Below are 12117 nucleotides of genomic sequence, written 5' to 3' on the forward strand. Positions count from 1 at the left end.
GGCGGTGGGTGGTGGTGGTGGTCGTGGCGGTGGTGGTGGTGGTGGCGGTGGTGGTGGTGGTGGTCGTGGCGGTGGTGGTGGTGGTGGTGGCGGTGGTGGTGGTGGTGGTGGTGGCGGTGGTGGTGGCGGTGGTGGTGGTGGTGTCGCCGACAGTGCATGCTAAAGCAAGGCGTGCCGATGACGAATTGGCAGTGTCTGCTCTGGGTGGTTATTTCTCCGCGTTTCTGTATTTCCATTGTTGTCGCTGTCGTTGCCCGATCATTCATTACGCGTATAACTTTTGCGTAACTCTACTGCAGTGTATATACATGAGCTTAGTATACACACACACAGACACGAGTCTTCATGCTCTGCTTTGTTTCGCGCACACACATATATACTCACACGACAAAGGTGCCCCGTATAGCCTGCACAGGCTGTTGGGGGCAAGTTCTGTTAGCGGGGCAACCCGTTAGGGCAGGCCACGGCACATCAGTGATGGGGTGGATGCCGTGGCCGTGAATCCACGAATTCCCGTGGCAGGCGCTCGGTATGGGGGACACAGACGTTGGCACCGAACCCTCGTCCACCGACACAATTCTTCGTCTTCCAAGCTACCGACACGTCTGTCCCCACGTGGGCGACTCGGGGGAGGTGGGGGGGAGGTGGGGAGGTGGGGGAGGTGGGGGGAGGTGGGGGGGGAGGTGGGGGGGGAGGTGGGGGAGGAGACGGAGGTGGGGAGGGGGAGAGAGGGGAGGTGGGGGGAGGGGGAGAGGGGGGAGGGAGGGGGGAGGTGGGGGAGAGAGGGGGGAGCGTGGGGGGGGATGCAAAGCGACCCCACGAATCCACTTTGCGTCCAGTCTCCCTGCTCAACATTGAGCGTGGACACATTCCACGTTCCCATGGCGGAGGTGGAAGACGGTTTGGGGGGCGGGCCCAGTATACACGCGCAGGAATCAACACCACCACCGTTGTCTGCTCACAAAGTGGTAGCAGTTTTATTGACCCAACGAACGGATGATGAGCTCAGTCGAGCCGAGTCTATAATTATTAAGGATCCGGAAGAAAGCGAAGCAAGTTTACGAGACGACCTGTACAACTGTAGCAGTACAGCAAGTAGGATATAGCCCGTTGACCTCCCCGTGTCATCAACAGATATTGTAAATGTGCGTTGTCTCTAAATCAGCCACTGAGAATTCTGAATTGATGCGTGTACGTGTGTACGTTGAACTTGGTTCGCACCGTACTCAGCCAACCGTGTTATGTTTCCCATAGCTGCATTTGCCGACTAAAACCCCCATAAGAACCAACGGTACAGCACACATACTATATGTGACTTTTATATTATAATATATAAAACAGGCTTCGATTCCTCTGCGCGTCATCAGCAGTGTGCAGCCCCTGTTCAACCAGGGGCTCCACACTGCTGAATGAAAAATAGGGCCAGCCCCCCCCCCACCACCACCCCCCACCACCCCCACCCACCACCCCCCACCACCCACACCCCCCCCCCCCCTTTTGCAACACGTCTCAACCCCCCCCCCACACATCACCCCCACCTCATACCCCCCACGATCACCCACACGCCCCCCCCCCCCCCCCACAAGCCTAATTAAATCAAGCAACATACATTGTGCAAAGCAATACCTATAACTGCTGTACTTTGATACAGGAGGGGCCGTTGTAAGTTCAATAAAGTCCTCTTTCTTTGTGACATTTTGTAAACAAAAACGTGGAACCTTCAGACTGCTTTTGTTGTTGTTGTTGTCGTCTCTTTTTTGTTGGTCACTGCAAATCGCCCCCCCCCCCCCCCCCCCCCCCCCCCGAGTCTTGGGCGACAACTTTCGCGACGGTGCCACGCGGCAGATCGCCGCGGGTGTGCAGCAGCAGCAGCGCTATGAACACGTGTGACACCGAGAGGATCCCGGGAGGCATCGAGGCACCTGGGAGGACGCGGAGTACCTTGGAGCTCTAGGGGCACCTGGGAGCCCTGGGGGCGCTTGGGAGCCCCTGGAAATATCGAGGAGCCCTGAGGGCACCTGGGAGCCCTGGGGGCGCTTGGGAGCCCTGGGGGCGCTTGGGAGCCCTGGAAATACCGAGGAGCCCTGAGGGCACCTGGGAGCCCTGGGGGCGCTTGGGAGCCCTGGAAATACCGAGGAGCCCTGAGGTTACCTGGGAGCCCTGGGGGCGCTTGGGAGCCCTGGAAATACCGAGTAGCCTTGGCAGCACCTGGGAGCCTTGTAAACACCTGGGAGCCCTGGGGGCACCTGGGAGCCCTGAGGGCGCTTGGGAGCCCCTGGGGGCGCTTGGGAGCCCTGGAAAATACCGAGGAGCCTTGGCAGCACCTGGGGAGCCCTGTAAACACCTGGGAGCCCTGGGGGGCACCTGGGGGCACCTGGGAGCCCTGGGGGCCTTGTGGGCCCTGGAGGCTCGGGGGCGACGGGGCCGTTTTTTTCTGGTTCACCAAATCGATTTGCATATTTGCCCATGACGTGGCAACTTGATTTGATTGGCTCTGTCGCTGGGTGGTGGAGGGCTGTGGTTACAAAGCGAATTGCGAGTTGTATTTCTGTTCGTGTGTTTATCATCATAAACTGAGAGTCCGAACGCCCTTCGGACGCGTTCGACCATCATCCCTCCCTCCCCCCGGCCAGCCAGCCAGCCAGCAAAACTTGTCTAATACACTGGTCAACACACTTTTTTTTGGGGTGCTGATTTCAAATCTGGCATCAGTTTTTGTCTATCACATCAGGTTTTTGAGATATCAAATATTGCATTTTCAATAAAAACTGCAGTAGAAAAATATTACATAAATGTGGATATCTACATAAAATGATGATATTATAAACACACTATCCTAAAAATACACTCACACATTCACTCGCGCGCTCATTCACTCGCTCACTCACTCATACATTCACTCGCTCATCGCTCACTCACTCGCCCATTCACTCAAACTTTAAAAGGGTCAAAGACCGATCACACTGGTCAACACACTTTTTCTGGCATAAGGTATTCCAACGGTTGTAATGTAATTTTGGGGTGCTGATTCCAAATCTGGCATCAGTTTTTGTCTATCACATCAGGTTTTTTGAGATATCAAATATTGCATTTTCAATAAAAAACTGCAGAAGAAAAATATTACATAAATGTGGATATCTACATAAAATGATATTATAAACACACTATCCTAAAAATACAGCACCATATGTTAACACTAAAGCAGTCACTGACTCGCAACAACTTGCAATCATAAGTGACAGAGTTAATTTCGGGTAAAATCAATGAAAATGGGGTATGCCCGATAGCATAAAAAACGAGATGTGATAGAGCAAATCTGAGATCAGATTTGGAATCGGCACCCTGAAATTAGTCTAAAACAGCTGCAAAAGTCCAGGCCAGAATTAGTTTTTTTTTGTTGACCAGTGATATGGTAGTCCAGTACATGATGGTTTTGTCACGTGGTATCCCGTGCATTCGTAGCGGAGTGTACTTGGTAGGACGCGCCAAAACGACGTGGATCACACATCAAGAGATGTTTTCAAAATGCCCAAAATCAACAACTCGCAGACATCTGAACGTGCGATTTAATGAGCTGGAATATAAATAGATACAAATATAAAGCCCCCCCCCACCCGTTTATAGCCTGCAACGGGCTGTTGGGGCAAGTGCTGTTAGCGAGTAAGCACCCTTTGAAGGCCGACACGGTAGCACCACGCCCGGCCAGTCCGCCTTTGTCTCCCCAGCGATGATGTTCACACACCTCACCAGGTACTCTTTTGAGGCCGAGTGGACCTATATACGCGTACGTACAAATATACAAAGACAAACCAAAGCTCCCCCGTGTAGCCCTAACAGGCTGTTGGAGCAAGTGCTGTTAGCGAGCACCTATGAACGCCCGAACGATACACAAGGTGGTTGGGTGGCCAGCACCACGCCCGACCGCCTTTGTCTCCCCAGTGGCGATGTTTACACCGCACCAGGTACTCATTTGACACTGAGGGGCAAGTGCTGTTAGCGAGCACCTACGAAGGCCGGAACGGCACGCGAGGGGTGGGTGGCCAGCGCCGCTGGCGATGTTTACTCCACACCGCACCAGGTGCTCGTTTGAGGCTGAGCCGACCTAGGGGAGCGCTCAGGACCGATCCAGATAACAATCGTCGCCGGCGATTGGCCGTGAGAGTGGGAATCAAACCCGGGTGGCCAGGTTCGTAGCGCAGCATAGCGCGCTGACCGCTACGCCCACCACCCCCCCCACACACCACCCCCACCACCACCACCACCCCCACCACCACCCCACCACCACCACCACCCCCACCACCACCAACCACCCCCCCACGTGGCATCAACCACACCGCCAGCAGCGAGGCGCGGGACTCTGCCGCCCTCTGCTGCTAGCGAGGGGGTGGTGGTGGTGGAGGGGGGTGGTGGTGATGGTGGTGGTGGTGGTGCGTGGTGGTGCGTGGTGGGGGTGGTGAGGGTGGTGGTAGTGGTGGTGTTGGGGGTGGTGGGGGTGGTGGGGGGGTGGTGGTGGTGGTGGTGGTGGTGATGGTGGTGGTGGTGGTGGGGGTGGTGGTGGTGGTGATGGTGGTGGTGGTGGTGGGGGTGGTGGTGGGGGTGGTGGTGGTGGTGGGGGGGGGGGGTGGTGGTGGTGGTGGTGGTGGTGATGGTGGTGGTGGTGGGGGTGGTGGGGGTGGTGGTGGTGGGGGTGGTGGTGGTGCGTGGTGGTGCGTGGTGGGGGTGGTGAGGGTGGTGGTGTTGGGGGTGGTGGGGGTGTGGTGGTGGTGGTGGTGGTGATGGTGGTGGTGGTGGGGGTGGTGGTGGGGGTGGTGGTGGTGGTGGTGGTGATGGTGGTGGTGGTGGTGGTGGTGCTGGTGGGGGGGGGGGGTGGTGGTGGTGGTGGTGGTGGTGATGGTGGTGATGGTGGTGGTGGGGGTGGTGGTGGGGGTGGTGGTGGTGGTGGTGGTGGGGGTGGTGGTGATGGTGGCGATGGTGGTGATGGTGGCGGTGGTGGGGGGTGGTGGTGGGGGTGGGGGTGGTGGTGGGGGTGGTGGTGGGGGTGGTGATGGTGGTGGTGGTGGTGGTGGTGAGGGTGGGGGGTGGTGGTGGTGGGGGTGGTTGGTGGTGGTGGGGGTGGTGGTGGTGGTGGTGGGGGTGGTGGTGGTGGTGGTGGTGGTAGTGGTGGTGGTGGTAGTGATGGTGGTGATGGGGGGGGGGGTGGTGGGGTGGTGGTGGGGGTGGTGGTGGTGGGGTGTGGGGGTGGTGCTGGTGGTGGTGGGTGTGGGGGTGGTGCTGGTGGTGGTGGGGGTGGTGGTGGTGATGGTTGGTGGTGATGGTGGTGGTGGTGGTGGTGGAGGTGGTGGTGGTGGTGGAGGTGGTGGTGGTGGTGGGGGTGGTGGTGGGGGTGGTGGTGGTGGGTGTGGGGGTGGTGCTGGTGGTGGTGGTGGTGCGTGGTGGTGGTGGAGGGAGGGCGGAACTCGCTCACAACTCCAACGCCACCACGACGTCCACGCAACTCTGCTCACTCCCGGCTCGACGCCGCGTTGTTGACGCGGCGTCGCCGCCACTATACTGCTGTGCTGCTGCTGCTGCTGTGCTGCTGCTGCTGTGCTGCTGCTGCTGCTACTGCTGTGCTGCTGCTGCTGCTGCTGGCTCGCGAGAACCGGCGACGCCGACTGGGAATGCCGCGGGGGGCAGAGAGCGCGCCACAAGCTACTGGGGAGTGGTTGACGGCGAGGCGGCATGAAACGTCGGACTCGAATTGTAAAATGCCGTGGGTTGAACTCTCCACCACACGGCAGTGCTGAACGAGTGACGAATTTGCACGTTTTGTTTGCGTGGGAAACCCTTTACGACTTGGCCGTGCGGGTGGTGGCGGGTCTAACGGCACATTTATATTCACGCAAAGCCGGAGCCATGGAGTCAACATTGGGGGGGACCAAATCTTCCAGGGGGTCTGGGGTCCCCCCCTCCAGAAAATAAATCTAAATTTTCAAACTCATTTCCTGCCTAAAATATTTTAAAAAATGCACTAACATAGGTTGGACTTTTCATTTGTTTTTTTACAATAATGTCTAATAGTGGATTGTATTACATTGCTCTGTTTTTTTTCTTTTTTACCTTTTCTTGTTTCGTTGTATGTAATGGCAGAGATTAGGGATTAATAAAGTACAACCATAACCACAATCATATCAACAGAAATCTATTTTTTTAGCAATATATTGGGGGGGGACATTTTGAGCATATTTGAATATTGGGGGGGATGTGTGTCCCCCCCCCCCCCCCACCAATATACAATTATGGCCTTGTATTTCGCTAACCTTTTTTTTTATTATGGATGTGTTGACGTAGTTTGTCGTCTTCCCCCCCCCGCACCTCCGATTAGCATGGCTACGTACGGTGCGAAAGAAGTTCAACACACAGAGGGAGTACTTGGGGATCACGAAGGGTTCGGGGAGGGACGGGAATGAGTGGAGGGGCACGGGAATGGAATTTGCGGTGGAGAAGAGCTTTAAGAGAGTGGAAGGAGGTGAAGGAGGGGGGGTGGGTGGGGGTGCTTAATGGGCGGGGGAAGTTGGTTTTGTGTAACCAGCGGGAGAAGTCAGAGAAACCGGGAGAGTCTCATTCACAAGAAGGCACCGGGGGTCCCCCAATGTGGGAAAAGCAAAACCCCCCAAAAATGAGCGAATGGACGAGGTGGTGAGTGAGTTAGCGAGTGCATCGTGTGGGTGGGCGCGATTTTGAGTGAAGGAATGAGATGGTGGGTGGGCGCGATTGTGAGTGAAATGAGCGAGATAGTGAGTAAGCGAGTTGGTGGGTGAATGAGATGGTGGGTGAGATGGTGAATGAGTTGGGAAGAGAGTGAATGAATGAGATGGTGGGTTAGTGAGATGGTGGGTGAGCGAGACAGTGGGTGAATGAGGCGATTGGGTTTTATTTTTCCCCACATTGCACCAGTCAACTCGGGCCGCCGGATTCGTATTTAACAATACACAAACCACTGCGCCGTCGCTCCCCACCAAAATAACATCAAACCCAAAAATGAGTGAATGAGACAGATGGGGAGTGAATTAGTGAGCGAATAGGTGGGTAGGCCGGATGGCGAGTGAATGAATGAGATGGTGGGTGAGTGACATGGTGGGTGGATGAGATGGTGGGTGAGTGACATGGTGGGTGAGTGAGATGGTGGGTGGGTGAAATGGTGGGTGAGTGAGATGGTGGGTGAGTGAGATGGTAGGTGAGTGAGATGGTGGGTGAGATGGTGGGTGAGTGAGATAGTGGGTGGGTGAGATAGTGGATGGGTGAGTGAGATGGTGAGTGAGTGAGATGGTGGATGGGTGAGTGAGATGGTGAATGAGTTGGTGGGTGGGTGAGTGAGATGGTGGGTGGGTGGGTGGGTGAGATGGTGGGTGAGTGACATGGTGGGTGGGTGAGATGGTGAGTGAGTGAGATGGTGGGTGAGTGAGATGGTGGGTGAGTGAGATGGTGGGTGAGATGGTGGGTGAGATGGTGGGTGAGTGAGATGGTGGGTGAGTGAGATGGTGGGTGAGTGACATGGTGGGTGGATGAGATGGTGGGTGAGTGACATGGTGGGTGAGTGAGATGGTGGGTGGGTGAAATGGTGGGTGAGTGAGATGGTGGGTGAGTGAGATGGTAGGTGAGTGAGATGGTGGGTGAGATGGTGGGTGAGTGAGATAGTGGGTGGGTGAGATGGTGGATGGGTGAGTGAGATGGTGAGTGAGTGAGATGGTGGATGGGTGAGTGAGATGGTGAATGAGTTGGTGGGTGGGTGAGTGAGATGGTGGGTGGGTGAGATGGTGGGTGAGTGACATGGTGGGTGGGTGAGATGGTGAGTGAGTGAGATGGTGGGTGAGTGAGATGGTGGATGAGTGAGATGGTGGGTGAGATGGTGGGTGAGATGGTGGGTGAGTGAGATGGTGGGTGAGTGAGATGGTGGGTGAGTGAGATGGTGGGTGAGTGAGATGGTGGGTGAGTGAGATGGTGGGTGAGTGAGATGGTGGGTGAGTGAGATGGTGGGTGAGATGGTGGGTGAGATGGTGGGTGAGTGAGATGGTGGGTGAGTGAGATGGTGGGTGAGTGAGATGGTGGGTGGGTGAGATGGTGGGTGAGATAGTGGGTGAGATGGTGGGTGAGTGAGATGGTGGGTGAGTGAGATGGTGGGTGAGTGAGATGGTGGGTGAGTGAGATGGTGGGTGGGTGAGATGGTGGGTGAGTGAGATGGTGGGTGAGTGAGATGGTGGGTGAGTGAGATGGTGGGTGAGTGAGATGGTGGGTGAGTGAGATGGTGGGTGAGTGAGATGGTGGGTGGGTGAGATGGTGGGTGGGTGAGATGGTGGGTGGGTGAGATGGTGGGTGAGTGAGATGGTGGGTGAGTGAGATGGTGGGTGAGTGAGATGGTGGGTGGGTGAGATGGTGGGTGGGTGAGATGGTGGGTGAGTGAGATGGTAGGTGAGCGAGATGGTAGGTGAGCGAGATGGTGGGTGAGTGAGATGGTGGGTGGGTGAGTGACATGGTGGGTGAGTGAGATGATGGGTGAGTGACATGGTGGGTGAGTGAGATGATGGGTGAGTGAGATGGTAGGTGAGTGAGATGGTGGGCGAGCGAGATGGTGAATGAGTTGGCGAGTGTGAATGAGCGAGAAGATGGATTAATGAATGAGGTGAATGGGTTTAATTTTTTCCGACACCGCACCGGTCAACTCAGGCCGCCGGATTCGTCGCGGCGGTGTGCTAACCACTGCGCCACTGCTCCCTACATATACAAAGACCCCCGTATAGACTTAACAGACTGTTGGGGCAAGTGCTGTTAGCGAGCACCTATGTAATCGGCACACGAGGGGGTGGGTGGCCAGCAACCACGCCCAGCGCCTTCGTCTCCCCATTGACGATGTTTACTACACACCGCACCAGATACTCATTTGAGGCTGAGTCGACCTAAGGGAGGCCCAGGATCGGTTCAGATAATCGTCACTGGTATTGGCCGTGAGCGGGAATCGAACTCGGGTCGCCGTTCGTAGCGCTAACCGCTACACTATCGCTCCCCACACACAGACACACACACACATCTACACTCACACAGACACACACACACAGACACACACACACACAGACACACACACACACAGACACACACACACAGACACACACACATCTACACTCACACACGCGTCTACAAATAAAACATATAGAGGCGCACACAAGTAAACAGAGACGGCCAACGACGTTGTTATTAAAATTATATATTATGTTTTTGTACCGTAATTGCACCGTTCACAAATTATACACCACCCAATCACGCACCACAACAAACACCACCACCACCACCACGTGTTTAATCCACGGGGAGGCCGCCCGTCGCCTTACACACCAACCAACCCCCCCACCCCCCGTGTTAGTCTCGCGGTAATTATATTGGCAAAGGAATTTGGGCCACGAATCATCTCATTAAAACCGAGACGGATGAGTCGTAAAACCGCGAGACGGGAATATTGGGGTTTTTTTAGCGGAGAAAAGGCGGCGGTGCAAAATTAGTCAAATATAAACCATCGGATACAGAACCCTCCTGTTCTCATCCCATACAGAACCCTCCTGTCTCATGCCATACAGAACCCTCCTGTATCATGCCATACAGAACCATCGTCTCATCCCATACAGAACCCTCCTGTCTCATTCCATACAGAACCATTGTCTCATCCCATACAGAACCCTCCTGTTCTCATCCCATACAGAACCCTCGTCTCATCCCATACAGAACCATCGTCTCATCCCATACAGAACCCTCCTGTCTCATGCCATACAGAACCATCGCCTCGTCCCATACAGAACCCTCCTGTTCTCATGCCATACAGAACCATCGTCTCATCCCATACAGGACCCTCCTGTTCTCATGCCATACAGAACCATCGTCTCATCCCATACAGAACCCTCCTGTTCTCATGCCATACAGAACCATCGTCTCATCCCATACAGAACCCTCCTGTTCTCATGCCATACAGAACCATCGTCTCATCCCATACAGAACCCTCGTCGCATATTGTCCCATAAATAACTCTCGTGGGATCTCATCGGATCGCTCAGGGCTCTCCGGTTTCCTCCCAAAGCTAAAAACAACCCGCCCCCCCCCCCCCACACACAATGTGCCCGGGTATTGGTCAAAGTGTCCCAATGCTGAACACATTGCCTGGCAGGTGACTCCTCAATGGGCATCATCATCGTCGTCATCATCAGTGCACCCCGGCCACTGTGGCCACGTCAGCTGCAGCCCCTGCACACGTGACCCAGCGGACGGCCGCCCGGCCGCTTTTAAAAGACAACCGGCTCCAATTTGCAATCGTGCCACCGATTTGAATGGGTGATGGACAAAGGCATTAGTTGTTCACCTCCTAGTCTGTCCATCTTTTGGTAATAATGAAATAGTCAATTAAACACGTAGACTTTGGCGACCAATATAATCGCGTAAATGTGTCGTTAAACCCGCCACCACCCGACAGCCAACTAGTAAGGGTTGTCACGTAAACAGAACGTGGCCAGCTCGTCACTCGTACAGCACTAACCGGTAGTGTGTAGTGTAGTGTACAGTAGTGCTGTGTATAGTGTAGTGTATAGTGTAGTATACTAGTACAGCACCACCGGTAGTGTGTTGGAGAGCCAATCTGTACGTTTCGCCAGTAATTACAACTAGCTTCATCAGGCCACAGCCACACATCTGGCACATTTATATATTTACGCGATCTAACCCAAAACCAAAACAAACCTCTTATGAACAATAAAATAACCAAATAAATAAATATCCGGTGCGTACCCTTCCACCAAAGTAAACGTCATAGTAATAATAATTGTCGTCGTCGTCGTCCGACTTGCACCAACCACGACCCGCCTTGTTGTTTGTAGACGGCTGTTGAGACACAGCAACTCGTGGTCGGGTTTCGCCCCCCAGGGGTCTCCTCGGCAGTACGAGGCCCGTGTACAGCGCACGCGGCAGCATCGCCGTGCCGGCTTGCCGGGCGGGCCTGCTCCGCGTGAGGGCACTCCACGGGCCGGCTAAACGACGCCAGGGTGGGGAGCACCCTGGTTTATCCAGGCCTCGCCGGAGCAGAGGGTACCAGTGACGTGCGGGCAGGGGAGGCAGAGCCTCACCTGCCATACTCCCAATGAAAATAGCTGTTACGAAAAGTAAAAAAGAATAATCAAGTAAAATAAATATTAAGATTTTCCCACTGATCTGTGTTATAAATGTAATTTCTGTACGATTCCAATCATTTTTAGAGTCAAAATCGCCAAATTTGCGGAGCTCCGCTGCGAATACAGGAAGAGACGAGAGGTGAGGCAGCGACGAGCTCAGCCTCCCCTCTGATTGCGCAACCCCTCGGTAACTGGATGGAGCGCGGGCAATAAGCGTGTGCCTGTTACTATCTCAGTATGCCACCAATGTAATGTTTGTAGATCCCTTCGTTTCATGTCCTCGCCTTCCATACTCCAGGTAACTAACTTCACGTACGTGTATAAAGATATTTAGGCTCGCTGGTCTCGTCATGAAACTGCAATGAAAAAGAACCAGGGGAAGCAGCCATCACATCTGCCTCACTGATGGGGACGTGTCTAACACGCCCCCCTCAATAAGGACACGCCCCCTCAGTGAAGACACGCCCCCTCAGTGAGGACACGCCCCCCTCAGTGAAGACACACCCCCTCAGTGAAGACACACCCCCTCAGTGAGGACACGCCCCCCTCAGCGTGTGAATCTGGCTCTGACACTCGCCAGTGCCTCCCCAGCCATTGACCTCACGGCACGTCAGCTCGGTACCATTCCAACAGCCTCCTGCGGCTCCAACGGGGATTCTGGTGGGCGTGAAACCGGCTCTGCCCACCACCCCCACTGGCTCCGCCCACCACATCACTGGCCCCGCCCACCACATCACTGGCCCCGCCCACCACCCACACTGGCCCCACCCACCCCGTACAAACTCCACACTCACAACCCCACATGACGAACCCCAAGGCCCCGCTGACCACGCCCACTCTGACTCCCCCCACCCGACCCCACCCACCACCCCCACTGGCTCCGCCCACCATCCCTGCTAACCAGAGGTCGCAACCGGGTACCCGACACCCGTACCCT

Source organism: Lampetra fluviatilis, chromosome 62, assembly GCF_964198595.1.
Source record: "Lampetra fluviatilis chromosome 62, kcLamFluv1.1, whole genome shotgun sequence".
NCBI classification, from domain to species: domain Eukaryota; kingdom Metazoa; phylum Chordata; class Hyperoartia; order Petromyzontiformes; family Petromyzontidae; genus Lampetra; species Lampetra fluviatilis.